The 16,732-nt window shown below is 48.1% G+C and overlaps 1 protein-coding gene across 3 annotated transcripts in view; it reads right to left on the bottom strand.

Annotated features, from left to right (window-relative positions):
* Nucleotides 1–15,927, bottom strand: part of LARP4B (La ribonucleoprotein 4B) — a 57,531-nt gene extending 41,604 nt beyond the window's left edge. For 2 of the 3 annotated variants that reach the window (XM_083823682.1, XM_083823684.1), the window contains exon 1: nt 15,423–15,927. The gene's annotated coding sequence lies outside the window, so the exon portion shown is untranslated. Of the gene's footprint in view, nt 1–15,225; nt 15,340–15,422 lie in introns of those variants that run through there. The other variant, XM_083823683.1, reaches the window with a different exon arrangement.
* Nucleotides 15,928–16,732: the final 805 nt, after the last annotated feature.

Raw genomic sequence — 16,732 nt, 5'->3', positions numbered from 1 at the left:
TGTTTTTAACAAAGCCCAGCTATTGCCTTTCTACTAATGGGTAAACCATACTGAAACATCCTGCAGCCTTCTTCCTTTAGTAGTCCACACTACTTGAAGTCTGCAGGACGGCAAGTGCTCTGCTGCAAAATCCCATCTGTTGTGCTGTGCTTCAGTACAACTTCACGTGCGGGGCTGTTCTGGGAAGTTAGTTGCATGCACTTTTCCACTCGCCAGTCTCTTAAAGCATAAAAGCTGTAATACAGCAGCTTCCATGACTGTCATGTCAGAGAACAAAGTGCTCGTGGAAAAAAGCTGTGCTATTTCATAGAGAAGGAAAAAAATAGGAATTAAAAAGAAAAAAACAACACCAGATGTTAAAGGCTACTGGCAGGATGTTTTTAGCATGCTATTCATTAATACTGGTATTGTTATAAATACCTTTACACACAAGCTTATTTGCAGAACCAGCCAGTATTTGGTAGTACCAGCAACTACAGATAAGGATTTATAGTTCTGAAGAGTTTATCCTCTCTTGTAGTTTAATGGTCAAATTCACAAGTTCAACGTGGCATTTTAATACAGCAATAAAGTTTTTAATTCCATTAAGCAGTTACCTTGCCCACCACTTTAACAGATACACTGGCTAGCTGATTGCTAAACCATACCTTTGCATAAATACATACTGCCCCATTAAGTAGGGGACAAGAAAAATGCAGGTCAGCAGAGCGCTTTGGGACAGACAGAGCATTCCCTATGGCACAACACTGAGCTGTCAGCGGTATTTTTTTCACTCAAATTATTTAAAAACAAGAAAAATCGTCATAGGCATGCAATCTTTTAAATAATATTCTTAGTCTATAGGAAGCAGATTCACAAAAAAAATCCATGTCTTCTATGAATTATGTCTTGTCATGTAGCCTACAGAATGGCTGGATTTATGATTTGATTTGGAAGTACCCCATTACGATTTCATTCTTATATCTCATTTCAATTCTGTAAATATGTACACTACATCATTACTTTTCCTTCTGCCTTGCTGTTTGATCACCACAGAATAATAAGTCAAGTTGAACAACGTCAGGTCTATTATGTGAAGAGCAAACGAACTCTTGAGACATGCAAATACTCATTTTCAGAATTGCCTAATCCGAGAGAAGCTGAATGGCTTTTCCCTCAGCTTCCCCAAAGCAGTTTGGACTTGGTTTGTAAGCAGGCAAGACACTTAGCCCCAAAAGATTAAAATACAGGTGAAAACAAATTTCTTTAAAGACGACAACAACAAAATTCCCAGAACATTCAGCCATGAAGTCCTTATTACTCCCCAAACTGTAACCCTACCTGGTCTGCTAGACTGGTAATTGCAACAGGAAGGGGAAACCACGCGTTAATGCGGCTGTTTTCTCATTGGAGCGAAGACACAATGAGCGCAGTAACTCTTTACAGGTACTTGTACAGAAGCTGTCCCTGTAGGCACCTGGTAGCAGTGCTTGATCTGAGGAGCTACAAGAATATTCTCAGCAGGGACCGAGCCGCACCGACGGCAGGCATTTCAGCCTCTGCTGAACTGGTCTCCCTCCGAAACATCACAACCATCTTCATCAAGTTTTCTGAAAAGCCGTCGACGTGATTCTCTACGAAGCCGCATGCCCCTTGTTGTAAGAACTGTCATTCCGGAAGATCCCACAGTGTCCACGGGACACCTACAGAGGCAGCGCGCACAACCACGCGATCGCCCTTGTCTGGGTGCCAGGCCAACCGCGGCTGGGGCTGCGCTCATACGCCGGCCACACGTGCGTGTCAGTGGAGTGCCAACATCAGGCTAACCTTTACACCGCACGTTAGCTCGGGCTGAGGTATCTTACAGCACTGGCAGAGTTAATGTTCAACCATCCGAAGGTATTTATGCACAAACACACCACATCCACGTACACCACAACCTTGCCAACATCTCCCAAGACATCTCCCGAGTCGTTACGCAGCCACTACTGCGCCCCCTCAAATCCCCCAAAACCTCCCTTGAGTGCAGCTTCCGATCCCCCCACACCTCCGCCTCCATTAGTCGCCTCTAATTTCTCTAATTCATATTCAAAGCACGCTGTTATGTAGGCTGTTTTGCTGCCTAGAGTTACAAAGGTATGAGTAGCAGCGTGCATTCCCTCAATCAGACCGGTCAGATAGATCTATTATTTAAAAACATGCAAAACCCAAAACAATGCTCTAGGGCTGAGATCTTGCCTGCCAACTTTCAGCCCAGTGTAATCAGCCCTTAAAAAGAGATTTACAAATGCAAGCGCTGACAACTAACTTTCACACTGCAAACAGCAACACCATAAAACAAAAAAGCTCACTAGAATAAAAGATCTTTTCACCGCTCTTCCAGCAGGCAAAAAAAAAAAACAAAACCAGATTTGAGCCCGGCTGTGCGCGCAACTCTTCCTCACAAACGTTTTCGAAACTTTAAACACAGATTAAGATAAACTTTTCACAAGGCTAATAATGCAGAAATACGCTTCCAGGAACATGAGAAAGCATTAAATGTTTTCAAAACAGAGGTGCACTTCTCAACTTACGCCTCATAACAACCTGCCAGTTGCCGGCCAGAAGCCCTGCTTCCGCTGGCACACAGCACACTTTCTCACCGTCTTTCACACCCTCCTGAGAGCATCCATGAGGATCAGGAGAAGCAAGCACAACTACCACCGACTTCAGCTTTGAAGAGAGCTCCGGCACCTGCCAAATACATCACATAGCTGGCTTCCTGCAGCAAGAAACACCCGAAACATACTGATCACTGGGTTAGCTACATAGCAGCATGAACTCTATGACGGGCTTGAATGCAGAAGCCAGGTATTTAACAGAGGATGGAAAAACAGTATTTAACCTCCAAAATCACTTTCCTAATTTGCCATGACACTGTCTCATATTCCTATGAGCTAGGAGAGTCTGAACAGCATTTGTAGTTAAGACTTCATAGTTGATAGGAGAAACAACACATGCCTCTTCCAAAAATATGTCACCAGTTTAATACACTACCTACTGGTTAAGTTTACTTTTTTGTTTTGTTTTGTTTTCTTGCTTGTCTCATGAGTGTTTTGAATACCCAAGAAATATGTGGTCAACTCCTGGCATATTGCATTCTCACTCCAAGTAAAGCTGCTTATAGAGCACCAACAAAACCTGGTGAATCCAACTCCTTAATGGCTGCAGGTTTCCCTCCACCTCAGCATTGAAAAGCATTACAAATTGGAGCCTGCCGTTCTTAATCAGAGGGCTGTTTTAAAAGACTTCCAAAGAAAGACTCCAGCTGTTAATGCCAGAGCAGCACCATCATCCCTCTGCATGGGCCCAACGGCACTGTTTTGAAGATAAATAACCACACAAAGCTCCATCGTTGTGATGGTCCCCACAGAAAGCCCGTGACACAACTCTTACCTAGATGTCAGGTTCACGTATTTCCTTCCAAAACGGGCAATCAGTCTCCTCCGAGCAGCAGATGGGAAAAGCGATACATCATTCAAAGGGCAGTATTATTTAAAAGAAGATACACTGTGCGGTGGTTACATTACCACAGTGGACATTCAAAAGCCCAACAACACCAAAAAAAGAACCATTTGTCAGCGGCGCTCTGTGCAATCACCATCACGTCTACATAAGTTGTAAACTCCGTGTTACCCAACAGCAATTACAGAGCTGACGCGACATAAATATTTAGTCACAGCGTGTGTCCACAGAAGTTAAATATTGAATACACTACTTTAAAAATCAGCACACGGCTCCCGATTTGTTTAACTGCTAATTAACTCCACAGTAGGGGGAAAAAGTTGAAAGTTTCACCCAGTTTGACCACATGCCCAGACGTTATCAGAGCCTGCCAGAGGAAGGCTTCGGAACATGCACGCAGCCAGGGCAAGTGCCAGCATGACTACGGGGAGGTTAGGTTTCAAAAAACCTGAGAAGTACCAGCGGATTCTCTTCATTTTTCCTTCCTGACGAGAAAATTGCCTGCGCCCAACCACTCCCCGGGAAGCACCCAGAACAACGCAGAAATTGGGGTTTTGACGAGGAACACGTACATACGCGCGGCAGGTGAACCCACACCTGGGTACTTACTTGGCAGACGCGAGGCATTTTAAAACCCACGTGGCACGGCGTCTTAACGACACACTGCACCAGAAGGCCACCTACATTTTAGTGCTGTACTCTCTTTAAAACGTTCTGCAACAGCAAACACTTGCTCCGAGGGTTTAGAGCTGCTGCCTCCGCTTCCCAGGTTTTTGTTGTTTCTGTTCTTTAGGCAGCCGATAGCTTCCAAAACTATTCCGCGATTCCAGTAATGATCTCTTCAGGTGTAGCTGCTCCTCTAAGAATGGTTCAAATTTCAAGAGCACGAGTTAACTTTGCCATGCGAAGGGAACACCGAGTCTCCTTATTTCAAGGCCTACCAAACGTTTCTGTGCTGGGCTTCGTGAGCGATTTGCAATCTCATCCCGGGGTAAGCTTCCTGATCCCGACTCGCACACAAACACAGGCAATGGCGCTGCGCGCAGAACTGATTACTCTGCAAGTCTAGAAATTCAGATCGTTAACAGTAATTAGCTGTCCGAGAGATACCGAGCAATAAGTTACCGAACAAAGGTGACAGATTACCAAAGAAACCTGATACTAGTGAATAAGTGCTCTGTGCAGAGGTATACGGAAAGGTCTGGCAGTCACAAGCAAGAGAAATGGGGGGGAAGGGCAGAAAGTTGGAGCCTTTTGCACCCGCTCAATCCCAGACAGTAAGAAGAAAGTGTGCCAGCCCACGGAAGGTGAGGGGATGACCCTGACCAGCCAACAGTCCCGGTTATCATTTTCAAGTCTAGCCTTCCAAGCGCTAGATTTCAAATACACACACTGGAAAGGAAATCCCTTTACCGAAAGGGATCACGATTACTGCTGGCCTCTTGCACACCAAGAAAGGTTTACATGCAGGTACTATCCCGTGCACACCTGAACATCACTCCCAGAAGAGTAACAGACTCACGGAACACGTCCTCCTCGTAACACAACACACCACGGACTTCACGGTATACAAGCTAAGAAATCCTGCCATTTAAGAACGCTTAGGAGCACCCACCAAATCGGGAATAGCCTACTGGGAAGAAGCTTTCGTTCCTGATAAGAACACCACGTGCCCCGAAGACAAGTGACATTGTGTCAGGAGCAGTTTCAGTTTGCTTACAGCCTGTTCTCAATTTTCAGATCTGAAGCAGCACTTTCCTGCCTGCAGACTGAAGCACATAACATTATAAACCCCAAAGTATTAATTAACCGGAGTTGCTGCATGCAGCACATCCATCACGAAGCCACAAGCTTGTTTTCTTCACCTTAAGTGGACTAACAGCACACACCCTGCAGGTTATCCATACAGACGCATATTTCATTTCCATTATAACGACTGCATGTCAGATAGGGTTTTTTTTTTTTTAAATCAGATGACGATTTCAAAAACATTCCAGACCTAATTAAAATAAACTCTTCACTCTCCTATTGTGCATTATTTCAGCAACCCTCAGACAGCAGAGTTCAATTTGTCGGTAGCTCAGCCACGCCGTGACAATTTTGCAGAGAGGTGGAATGCCACCTTGGCATAAAGCAGCTGCCATCGCAGTGCTCCTCAAACCCATTCTCTGGAGTAAGCAGATAAAAAGTATCAGCTGATGTTTTCAGCTGGACAATCACCAACACTACGCTCATTACCAAGGCCTACCGAAAGCAGAAGACATCTCACACTCCAGGAGAGAGGTCTTAGCTCTTTCTCAGGAAGGAGATCACGAACGTGACACTCAAGCACTTCGGGGAAGTACCTGAAGGTAGGATTTTCCATTCAAACACTCCCTCGCTTGCCCTCAGTTCGGTTCAGGAGCATTTGACCTCCACCCTACCTCCCAGCCCTGGTCTCTCTTCTTATTTATCCAGGATGGCAAGCAGCAGCAAGACCAGAGATGCAACAGATCTGAGCGAGCTCCTTCCCACAAGGAGCTGACCAGAGACCTGCACAGTGACTGCACACACGCACTGCTACTTCTGGCACCACCAGCAGCGTGGTGGAGGAGACAGAGCCCAAGCTGAACGACTGACACCATTACTGGTCCTTTCCTCCTGCTCCCCAAGGAACCATCTCCATCAGCAGAGCGCTGCTAACCCAGCGCTGCTGCTCTGAATGAAGTTAGCAGGGCAGGCCCATCTCTTTGCTGCTGCTGCTGGCCTACAAAGCAGCACCTCTGCTCCCAAGCCGCGGGATGAGACCGCGCACGTTAAAGGAGCCTGACCATAGAGGGAGGCTAACTTTGCAAATAGTCCTCTAAAACAGCCCGCATATATAATGGCCCGAACTAGGAAATAAAAGCCATTCCTGCTCAACGTGGATTAACGGAAGCTGTAAAACGTGGTGGAAGCTCCCTCCTTCCACGCGATTTTTTTAAATATATGGACACGCAGACAAGAGAAGCCCACCGATGAGGCTTTCATCAAAGCCCAGGCACCGCATGCTGTACTCACACACTACTTGCTAATTTCTCGTGATGCTCCCATCCATCCGCATTCACCTGCTACACTCGGCTACACCACGAGGCATCAGCCCGTGTCCACGCGGTGCCCGGAGTGCTGGAACACTCATCTGCAAATACTCATTTGCAAAAAATGAGGCAATACAAAGAAAATGTGTTGGTACTTTAACTAACAGAAATACTTGTAACTGCTAAAATTGTCTCCCTACTACAGAAACACTGTAGATGCTTTGGCGGGATCTTTTATAGGCTAAATGCATCCTTCTCTGAAAGTTAAAGCTTCTCAACAACTTTAGAAATGTTTACGCCTACCAGCTCCAGGCTTTTTGTGTTGTACCACTGTTCACTGATGCAGAAATTATGTATTTTTTTTAATGCAAACGTTAGGAAAGCATCACAGAAATACATTTCCGAAGTTTAGCACCATCAAATGCGAAACCTCATCGAATTCCTCACCAGCTTCCATCACCCACTTTGCTCATCTGCGCCGAGGTCACATGAATTGACAGTTGCACAACGCCTCTGTGCACACAGAAAGCAGAAGACCACGACAACTGACTGGCAGCCGGGAGCCGAACTGGGAAGAAAATTACAGCTTGACCTGGAGTAGATGGGGCAGGAGCTGCTGTCTGCTAGTGGCGAGGCATTTCAGAAAATACTGCTTTTCATTTCTGTACTATTTCTAAATAGGCATTTGCAGAACACCGGATGGTAACAAACTCCCATTTACTTAGAGAAACTTTACAAGAACTTGCACTCAGCCCAAGTTACTCCTTCCCACAGACAACACCCTGACGAGGAGATCAATGTGACTATCCAAAAAAGCCACGTGAAAGGCTTCTCAGGCATTTTTCCTGTAACCTACAGTTCTTCACTTTGACACACCTTATTTCCAGGAGGTGAGTTTACTGGGGCACTCGGGATCCTAAGTCTGTCTTGTTCGATCGTATCTTCTCATGCACAGCTGAAAAATTACTACGCAAAGATACTATCATGCATAATAATGTATTTTCCTTGCTAACCTTCCCTCCAAACATAGCTGCCTTGCTCTCATTTAATTGAGGGTTATTTTTTTCTTTTAAACTATCTGCTGAAGGGAAGTGGGAGAGATTAATCTTCCTATTCCACAACTGAAGGAAGCAACCACGAGCTATGCTGAGAGCTCACGTGCAGCAGGGAAGTTTACAAAAACGGTTGCGCTTTTGTCATGAGAGGCAATTTTCAGTTTAGCATCGAGGCCGATTCCCAATGTGGACTGGAAAATGTAAGATTCTGAACTTTGCTGGCTACCAACCTCCTCGGCAACTCGGCAGGGCAGCCTCACCATAAACGGACCCGCGGTTTTATAAATTGTTTATTTCACAAAACAACTGGAGCGCCTGTGGTACCTTGCTAGCAGCTGCACGCGTTTAAAGCTACGATGCAGCAGCTACTTGGCCTTGCTGAATTCTTCAAAGCAGCTAAACCTTCGGGAGATGACACATGTCAGAGGACCAACTGCTTCAGCACTTACTTAGAGGAAACAGGCTAAGGGCTGTGCATGAAGAGAGGCAGTTTAGCAATGCTGGGAACAACGAACTTCCTTGTTTCAACTACAGGATGTTCCTCCTCCTGATTTACCAATACGATCCTTTAGTTTTCCGCATACTTCTCTGTGCTGCTAACCAGAAAGTCGCCAACAGACACACACACACTGCTAAAAATCTGTTGGTGGCTCTACGCAGCGCAGTTCCCCAAGGTAAAGGAAATGACTATTCCTTACAGATCTGCTGATTTCTAGAAAAGCCCAGAAGTTTGCAGAGGAAGATGCAGTTTGTCATGATGAAAGTGCAAAAACATCGCTCGAAGCACTGAGGTTAATATTTAGGGTAGTTCCAAGGGTGAGGTTAGAAGTCTGACGTTCTTTTACACGTCTTAAAAGGCTTATCATCCTCGAATAACCATATTGCTTTTATTTGGATTTCACGTTTCAAGTCTGCAATCAGCGCCGTGCTTAAGGAAGTGGAGGTCAAACACTGCATTAAGAGCTTCTAGGGCACTTAAAGAGTAATTCAAAGCACAAAAAAAAAAAGACAGCAAATAGGCTTTGAAGCTGTGCTTAAGTTCTTTATCATCACATTCTTGAAACGCACAATGAACGCCTAATGCAGGGAAGGCAAAATCTTAAAGCAAGGAGCTCGGATTCAAACGCAAGCAGATCTAGGACTCCCAAACAGATCTGGCGTGCCGATGGGACAGCTGCTGCGGTGCTCTCACAGCACAGCTTTGGTCAGAATAGTCTGGGAAAAGTTAGACAGAAAAGGGTCTGTACCTGCTTGAAAGTCCAGGTGGGAGACATATGTGGAACCAAACACAACAGCAACAATTACAGTACTAAAAGGTGCAATACAAGTTTTCTTCCAACAGGAATGTATACAACAATCCTCGAGTATGCAAGGGTTATGTTAACAAACAGCTGTCCTGCAAAACATACAACCCAGGACGAGCTTCCCTCTGGCTTTGGGGTTTGTGTGTTTGTTTTCAGGTGACTTATATGTTTCAGGTGACATAAAACATGTTAAAGTTCTGAAACATGCCCAGGACCAAACGTAAAGTGAAGTGAAGCTACCTGCAGAAGAAGCGTCATGTAAGGCTTTGTAATACTAAGAGGAAGCTGATGTTTTTGCCAATTATTTCATTAACCTCTTTGCCAGAAATAGAGTTTAACCCAAATAATCCAGTCATTTTAGCATTACTTCCTCTTTTGAAAGAAGCTACCATCCTCCATTACGAGCTTTACTGAAATCAGAAGCAACTTTTGCTTACTTTTAAAACACTCCATGAAAGACTATCACCTGCTGGGTTCAAAGTTAGAGCACCCCACCTTTTCAGAGTATCACTGTAATCAAAACTACTGGTAATTCAGGTTTTGACTCACTGTTAAAGGATGGACTGTTCCAGTACTGCAGCTTGGATTTAAGGACAATTACACTTTCACGCGAATCAAAATACCTGAGCAAAGACCCTCCTAAAAATTCCACTGGTATCTTGAATTCAAGCAGTAAAAATACATGGCATTAATTAAGAAAAGTATACCCAAAACAAAGTGCACTGTGAACTCAACTGCAGCAGGTTGATAAAGAGAATCCCCGCTAAGTCTTACAGACACGTATTAAGAAAATATCGGGCAAGCTTTAAGCAGGAACAGGAGCACAGACCTACGATCTTGGAGACGCTCCAACAGAGGCAGCGCTATTTTGCCCAAACTGTTTGCCTTGCTGCTTTAAACAGCAACATGTTGATCATTTTCTGTCCCTATCTAGCAGGCGGCAACAACACCGAATGGGAATGAAACTCCGAGCTCAGACTGTGAATTCTGCATATACAGGCAGCTCTTTCCTAAGCTCTGATACTCAGCGCTCAAAGTAACTGTGCCCTGATGCACCACGCAGTTTTGCTCTGGTTTTTCTGACTCCTGGAACACGAGTCAGAAGCCAGCTGAACACATCAAAAGACTTGAGCAGAAACCTCCGGAGTCGGGGTATGAAAAAGCGAGGTGCTTTGGACATTGGCCTGTTGATTCACCAGTTCCTTGTTTGAACAACAGTCAGAGTAAGGCCCTGTTGTGGGGCAACCTGTGACAGCATCACAACCTGTAAAAATACGCTTGTGCATACCAGCACTGCCAGCAAACAAACCCGTACAGCTGGCACCAGGCTGCACTGTAAGGCTGCTCAAGCATTTCACCGAGTTTCCGACACGCCAGTTTTATCAAACGGTTAAATATTTTTTTTTTTCCTCGACACAATTACTGTTTGGGTAACATTTTGTTTCTCGAGACTCCCTGTCGGATCGCTGACACCCTGTGACAATAAAATACTTGAAAATAGAGGCAGGATGTCAGGTCTGCAGAGAAATACCAAGAAACACTTTCAGGGAATAACAGCAGGCTACAATTTTGTCAAGTAAGCCTGCAACCCCCTTACTGGGGGGTGGGATCTATCTTAGGAAGACCTTCGATAAAGCATCAATACTTCCCCATTGTCACTTATCTGCAGAGGCTAGCAAGGAGGAACCAGCATGAAATCAAAGGAGAATTAATCTAAGCAAAGAGCAAATACCTGATACTTGTGCAAGAAAACGTGGGATATCTCAAAGTCAAGTTTAGAGAGACAGTACTTCAGCTGACGTGCAAAAAGCCCAGCACAGCCTGAAGAGCGAGCCTCAGATAAAGTAACTACGCTCTGCAGCTACGCTCCAAACACACGATGTTCCCGAAGTTCTGTGTGAACTACTGACAGCAGCTGCGGGTGCCTCTCTGAAGTCGTTACACTGCTGTCTGGGTGCAGTTTTAGCCGTGGTAGAGACTTTTAGGAAGATGTCCCTAAGAGGCAACACAATTCTGGGTCCCACTCATCACAGGCCACCACGCCAGACGGATGCACCGATGTCTGCGTGCGCCAGGCCAGAACCGAACCTCGTGCACAGCTCCTGCGGCCTCAAGCACACGCGTACCGAATCGGAGATGCCTGCGAGCACATAAAGGCAATCCAGAATAAACCTCCACTGCAGGACACAGTCTCGGGGCCACCGGCTCCTTACATGCCAACAGCCTGATGCGAGCACCAAGAGCTGCTGGAAGCGCAGAGGCGGCAATCCATTGAGCTTATGAACGAGTGATTCCTTTGGTATTACATCACTCAGCTCCCCATTACGGAGCTGGACTGACAGGATCCAGAATATGCATAGCCCAGCCCTCCACGGTAAATGAGTGTTAGAAAAGATTAAGGCTCAAAGAAATCGGTGATTCATCAGGGCGTCAAAACAGCGTTTCCCCAATTCCCTGCAATGTTCTAGGCTAAGTAGCTGGCCACATATTAGCAACCCCGTCAGACTTCCAATTTTGGAGTTAATTGCCGTTCCTGAAACACATAGCCAGACACAAAATACCTGCAGCAGCAGCACGCATCACACAACGCTGTCACGGCTATCCTAATCGCAAAATTACCCCGCGTTACAGTCACGCCTAATGGAGGTGCTCCAAAGCGCCCCGCTCTCGGCAGGCGCTGCCCCGCAGCACCGCCTTCCTGAGCGAGGGGAAGCCGCTCTCCCCGGGACAGGGCACGCAACAGCAACCTGCAGGGAGCACACAAAGGTGGGAGACCGATGAAAACAAAGTGTTCTCGGCTCCGTCACCAAAACTTTTGATGTATCAGCTGTGAACCAACTCTCTGAATCTGCCTCTCTCTTACGCTGCTTTGTGGAACCGGGCTAAGGTTAAATGAATGGGTGCTACAGAAACCAACTGCTAGTCTCCGTGGCCAACAAGTTCCTCAAACTCCGTATTTTTAAGATAATTTTCACTTAGCGTGAGCCAGTCAGACAAAACCAGTATATTCTTAAAAAAAAAACCCACCGATTGTTGTAATAGAAATGGGGCTGCTTCAATTATCCAGCCTGTACAGCACCCAATGACTTACTGACCAGCTGAAATACCACCGAGTTTTATATTCAGATTTATATTTTTATTTATATTCGTAAAGTGCTTCAGAAGCTCTATTTTCATGTTTGACTCATGACATACTCGCTTGCCTCAAATTTAACACATATAAGAAAGGCATTTGTAATGCCTTGGAGAAGTTCTGCTTTACAGCATTTTCAGTGGGTATTTTTGACCCAGTATATTGCTTTTATTTTCTTTTTCAGGATATCACATAAAACAAGAATTATTCCAAAATGTACGTTTTTACATCATCTTCCCCTCCCTAATCTGCTGACCTTATGAGAATCTATCCAACTGGCTAGTTCTCGTTTTGTCTGAACTGCAGTGATTAAGTTAGATATACCTCATAAAAAGTTAGATTCAGCATGAGCAGGATTTGCTTAGGGAACAGCATTGCTCAGATGCCTTTCCTGGGCCTTTTACTACATGAGTAGCTTTTACTCATCTTCTACGCATCTCTCCACATGCTATTGCCTCTTACAAAACTCCCAGGGGAGGGGTTAATTTTCTTCCTTACAACGTCCTATGTTGTAACATCCTTCCTTTCCCGCTGGTACCTGTGTGCCCATTCTGAACGCAAGCTACAAGAGTTGTAAGACTGAAGTCAGTGTAGTACCACCGATTCCATACAGAGTTATTTTTAAGAGTTACACAAACTTGTCACCTAAAAATGCCATATTGCTAGTAAATGCTTAAAGGAACAAAACGCTAGGCAGACCACATTTTTGACAGAACAAGGACCTTCCACCATAAAGCAGTCCCTCTCACATCAATGTGTACACACAAAAATCGCACTTCCAAAGCCTGAAACCACGTTACTTTGCCTTCTTCACCTGGTCTCTTCTGCTTTTTTCTCAGTGCCAGGGACAGCCTTCTCGACACTGCATTTGTTAGCTACCTCCACAGCCACCTCTGCACCTGCTTTCACAGAAGATCTCCAAGACAAGGCAGCTCCTCTTCAGGAAGGTCGGTAAGGCCGGGGCCCTTGAATACACCTACCCTTCCAACACAGACACAAAAAACTTCAATCAAGTGCTCTAGGTGCTCATTTGTATAGCTTAGCCATTACCTCACATGACTGTGGAAGTCTGAAATGTATCTAAGAACCGTGGAATTAAATACTGTTAGCACTGAGGGGCCAGAAAGCCACCTGGTTAAAAAAAATAAGCTAATGGAAGACATTTACTCCCTATTACCTTGTTCTTTGTAACTTCTTTCTTGCTGCCTTTCAGCTGTCACTTTAGATTTGCCATGCACCATGGTTAGAAGTACGCCTTTTCTGTGTCTAGCATGTGCCTTTTGGTAGGTAACACACTAAATATTTAAAGAAAGTTTGCGTTACCCTGCCAGTGAAGCTCACAACCAACTTAAAGCCAAAGCCACCGCCGGATCCGAGACTTAGTATGAAATGCAGCAAGAGATCTCCACGGCGCATGTAGCTTACACAGAGGTAAGCTGCATTTCTTTTGCATTTCAATGAAATAAGCCAGGTAGTTAATTTCACTTGAAGTTAAACATCAAAGCAGGAGATTGCCCATACAGTTTACCACACGTCTGTAAAAAAAAAAAAAAAAAGGCAAAAATCAAAATCCCAAAGTCCCCACAATTGCCTTCAGTTACTGATCCTCCATCTTGCCCTGTACTGAACCAGATTTAAGTTCCAGCCACATACCTGAACATATATATTATCGTCTACAAGTCAGCCGTACCTTTCTGCGTGTGTATTTGCATCAGAGCAAGCCAAAAAAAAAGCACCCAAGGTAGAACAGCTCGTGCTGACCCCCTCATCCCTTTAGGGCATCCGCGTGTAAACACTTAACAAAAACAAAGAATTACACGGGAAAAAACTCAGCCTAATCCCGAACATTATGTGCAATTAAGGCCCCAATTATATACAAGGAAAACATGCAATCACTTGTCTAGGAACATTCAAGAGGTCAAATGTTTCCTACCAACTCATTTAGCCAAACCTTGCATTTCAGTGTCAACAAAGAATATTACTTTTTTTTTTTTGCCTGAATATAACATCAATTAAACACAACAGTAATTTGGGCTTCTCATACAAACAGCATATCCATACACACGGCAACAGAAGGAAAATCAAATTATTTAGAAACATTATGTATAACATACATGCCATTTCCTATATTTGCTTTATGAGGACATAGCATTGCCATCTCCCTCCCTCGCCACAACACAGAACATCTAATAGAAAATATCAATATCACCCTAATTGCTGGGGTGAATAAGCTGATTAGTTTCATATCTCCAGAATTAACTTGAAGAACTGCTTACAAGTCAGCAGGAAACAAGTGAAAGTTCAACTGATAAAAAGTTACCAGATGGGAATCAAAACCCTGAAGTTGTGAAATCCCAGCAAGTTGAAAGAAAAAGCACAAAACACGCTCTGACCTTTTTAAAAATGACCCGGTCCTCTAAAACCCGATCACATTTACATGAAAATGAAGCCACGTGAAAGATTACAGCTTTTCGATCAGGATCCTGAGGCAGCACTTTAGGGAGCTCCCTATTGCTATTTTATTGAGGGTTCAGACGGTGGCCAACAAAACTAGGCCAGAGATGAGGCGCAGCACTGCCGGCCGGAATTCCCATGGTTTTACCCCAACCGTGACTCAAGTTTAAACAGTGGTTTTGAAACCAACTCTCCCTGCGTGGCCACGGGCAAAGCGTTAACCACGCCGCCTCAATTCCCTCACCTACAGAACATAAATAATTATACTTATCTGCCGCAGAGGAACCTTGGACAACATTGTTTGGCAAGCACGCATCTGTTTAAGCTGCGGACAGAGCCCTGTAGTAATTTCGAGCATCTGCACAAACTGAAACCGAGAGTGAAAACAACCCGGCTGAGGCACCCAGCGACACGATCCGGGGGGGGGGGGGCAAACACCGTCTGCGCACCGGCTGCTGCTGCGAGCGCCGCTCTGCAACCTGCACCCCCCGTTCGCCTCCTCGGGACGCGGCTCTGAGAAGTCCGTGGGGCCGGCGGGGTGCCTGCTGCCGAAGCGCTCCGGCTGTGCTCCTGCAGGAGCGGGTCAGGGCTCCGCGTCCCGGAGGTTCGCGGCCCCGAGCCCGCGGCTCCCCCCCCAGCCCAACGGCTCCCCGTTCCACTTCCCCCCCCCAGGGCCCGCTGCTCCCCTTCCCTCCGAAGGACCCCGGGTGGAGCGAAGCCGGGGCGGCGCCTGGCCCTACCCCGGCGGCAGCACGGCCCGGAGCCGGCCTCCCTCCTCCTCTTCCTCTCCTCCTCCTCCTCCCGCTCCCCCGGGAGCCGCCTCGGGTGGGAAGATGGCGGCTTCCCCAGCAGGCGGGGGGGGGGGGGGGGGAAGGGGGGGTGCCGGCGGCCCCGCCGCTCCCCGCAGAGGCCTCCCGGGGAGGAGCCGGGCGCTCACCTGTCACAGCCGCCGCCGCCCTGCGGCCGGGCCTGGCCGGGTTACGATGAGGAGAACAGCAGGGGCCGGGCGCGGCGGGGCAGGGGAAGGGACGGGGACCGGAGGGGGGGGGGGGACGCAGCCGGCCGGCCGCCGCCGCCGCCGGGGCCCTGTCGCTGAGCGGCGCCGGGCCGGGGCCTGTCCGTGCGTGGCTGCCGCTGCGCCGCCGCCGCCGCCGCCGGGAGGAGGAGGAGGAGGAGGAGGAGGAGGAGGAGGAGGAGGAGGAGAAGCGGAGCGCGGGGCGGGGCCGGCAGCGGGCGGCGGCGGGCGGGGGGCGCGGAGGAGGAGGAGGAGGGGGAGGAGGAGAGGAAGGAGCGGAGGAGGAGGAGGAGGAGGAAGGAGGAGGAGGAGGAGGAGGAGGAGGAGGAGGAAGGAGGAGGAGGAGGAAGGACGCGGCGGCGGCGGGGCCCGCGACGTCTCCGAGCCGAGCCTCAAGCACCCGCTCGCATGAGAGACCCGCTTCCGGCTCCCGGCGGAAGTCCCGCCTTCCGCCGGCGGAAGGGATTGGGCGGCGGCGGCGGGCGGCGGGCGCGCGGGGCCGGCGGCGGCGCGGCCGGATTGGCGGAGGGGGAGCTGCCCCCTCCCCCGCCCCCTCCCCTCCGAGGGACGCCCCGCGCGGCACCCGCCCCGCCCCGCCCCGCCCCGCCCCGCCCCGCCCCGCCGCGCGCGCCCGGGAGGTTTGGGGCCGCGCGGCCGCCGTAGCCGCGGGCGGCGTTGCTGGGGGCTGGGGGGGGGGGGGCCGGCAGCGGAGGCCGGGCCCCGCCTCGGGGTTCAGCGGTCGGCCCCTGAGGGCTCCTGGCGCAAAGCCGGGGGGGTGCAAGGGCCTGCCCGCCGTTATAGGGGCTGCCCCTCGGAGTGCTGCACAATCACGGAACCCTAAAATAATAAAGTGTAAAAAAGCCCTCCAAGATCACCTGGTCCAACCATCCCCCTACCACCAATGTCACCCACTGAACCGTGTCCCCAAGCACCACGTCCAACCTCTCCTTGAACACCCCCAGGGACGGTGACTCCACCACCTCCCTGGGCAACCCGTCCCAACGCCTGACTGCTCTTTCTGAGAAGAAATGTCTCCTCATTTCCAACCTGAACCTCCCCTGGCGCAACTCGAGGCCATTCCCTCTAGTCCTATCACTGGTTACCTGTGAGAAGAGGCCGACCCCTGGCTCCCCGCACCTTCCTTTCAGGCAGTTGTAGATAGCAACGAGGTCTCCCCTGATCCTCCTCTTCCCAAATACAGTCCTTCGTACACCTTCGGTTGTGTACAGCTG

The sequence above is a fragment of the Anser anser genome (genome assembly GCF_964211835.1).
Source record: "Anser anser genome assembly, chromosome: 2".
In the NCBI taxonomy this organism is placed as follows: domain Eukaryota; kingdom Metazoa; phylum Chordata; class Aves; order Anseriformes; family Anatidae; genus Anser; species Anser anser.
Note: the sequence above shows the minus strand (reverse complement) of the source record. Positions and strands in the feature narration are given on the sequence as shown.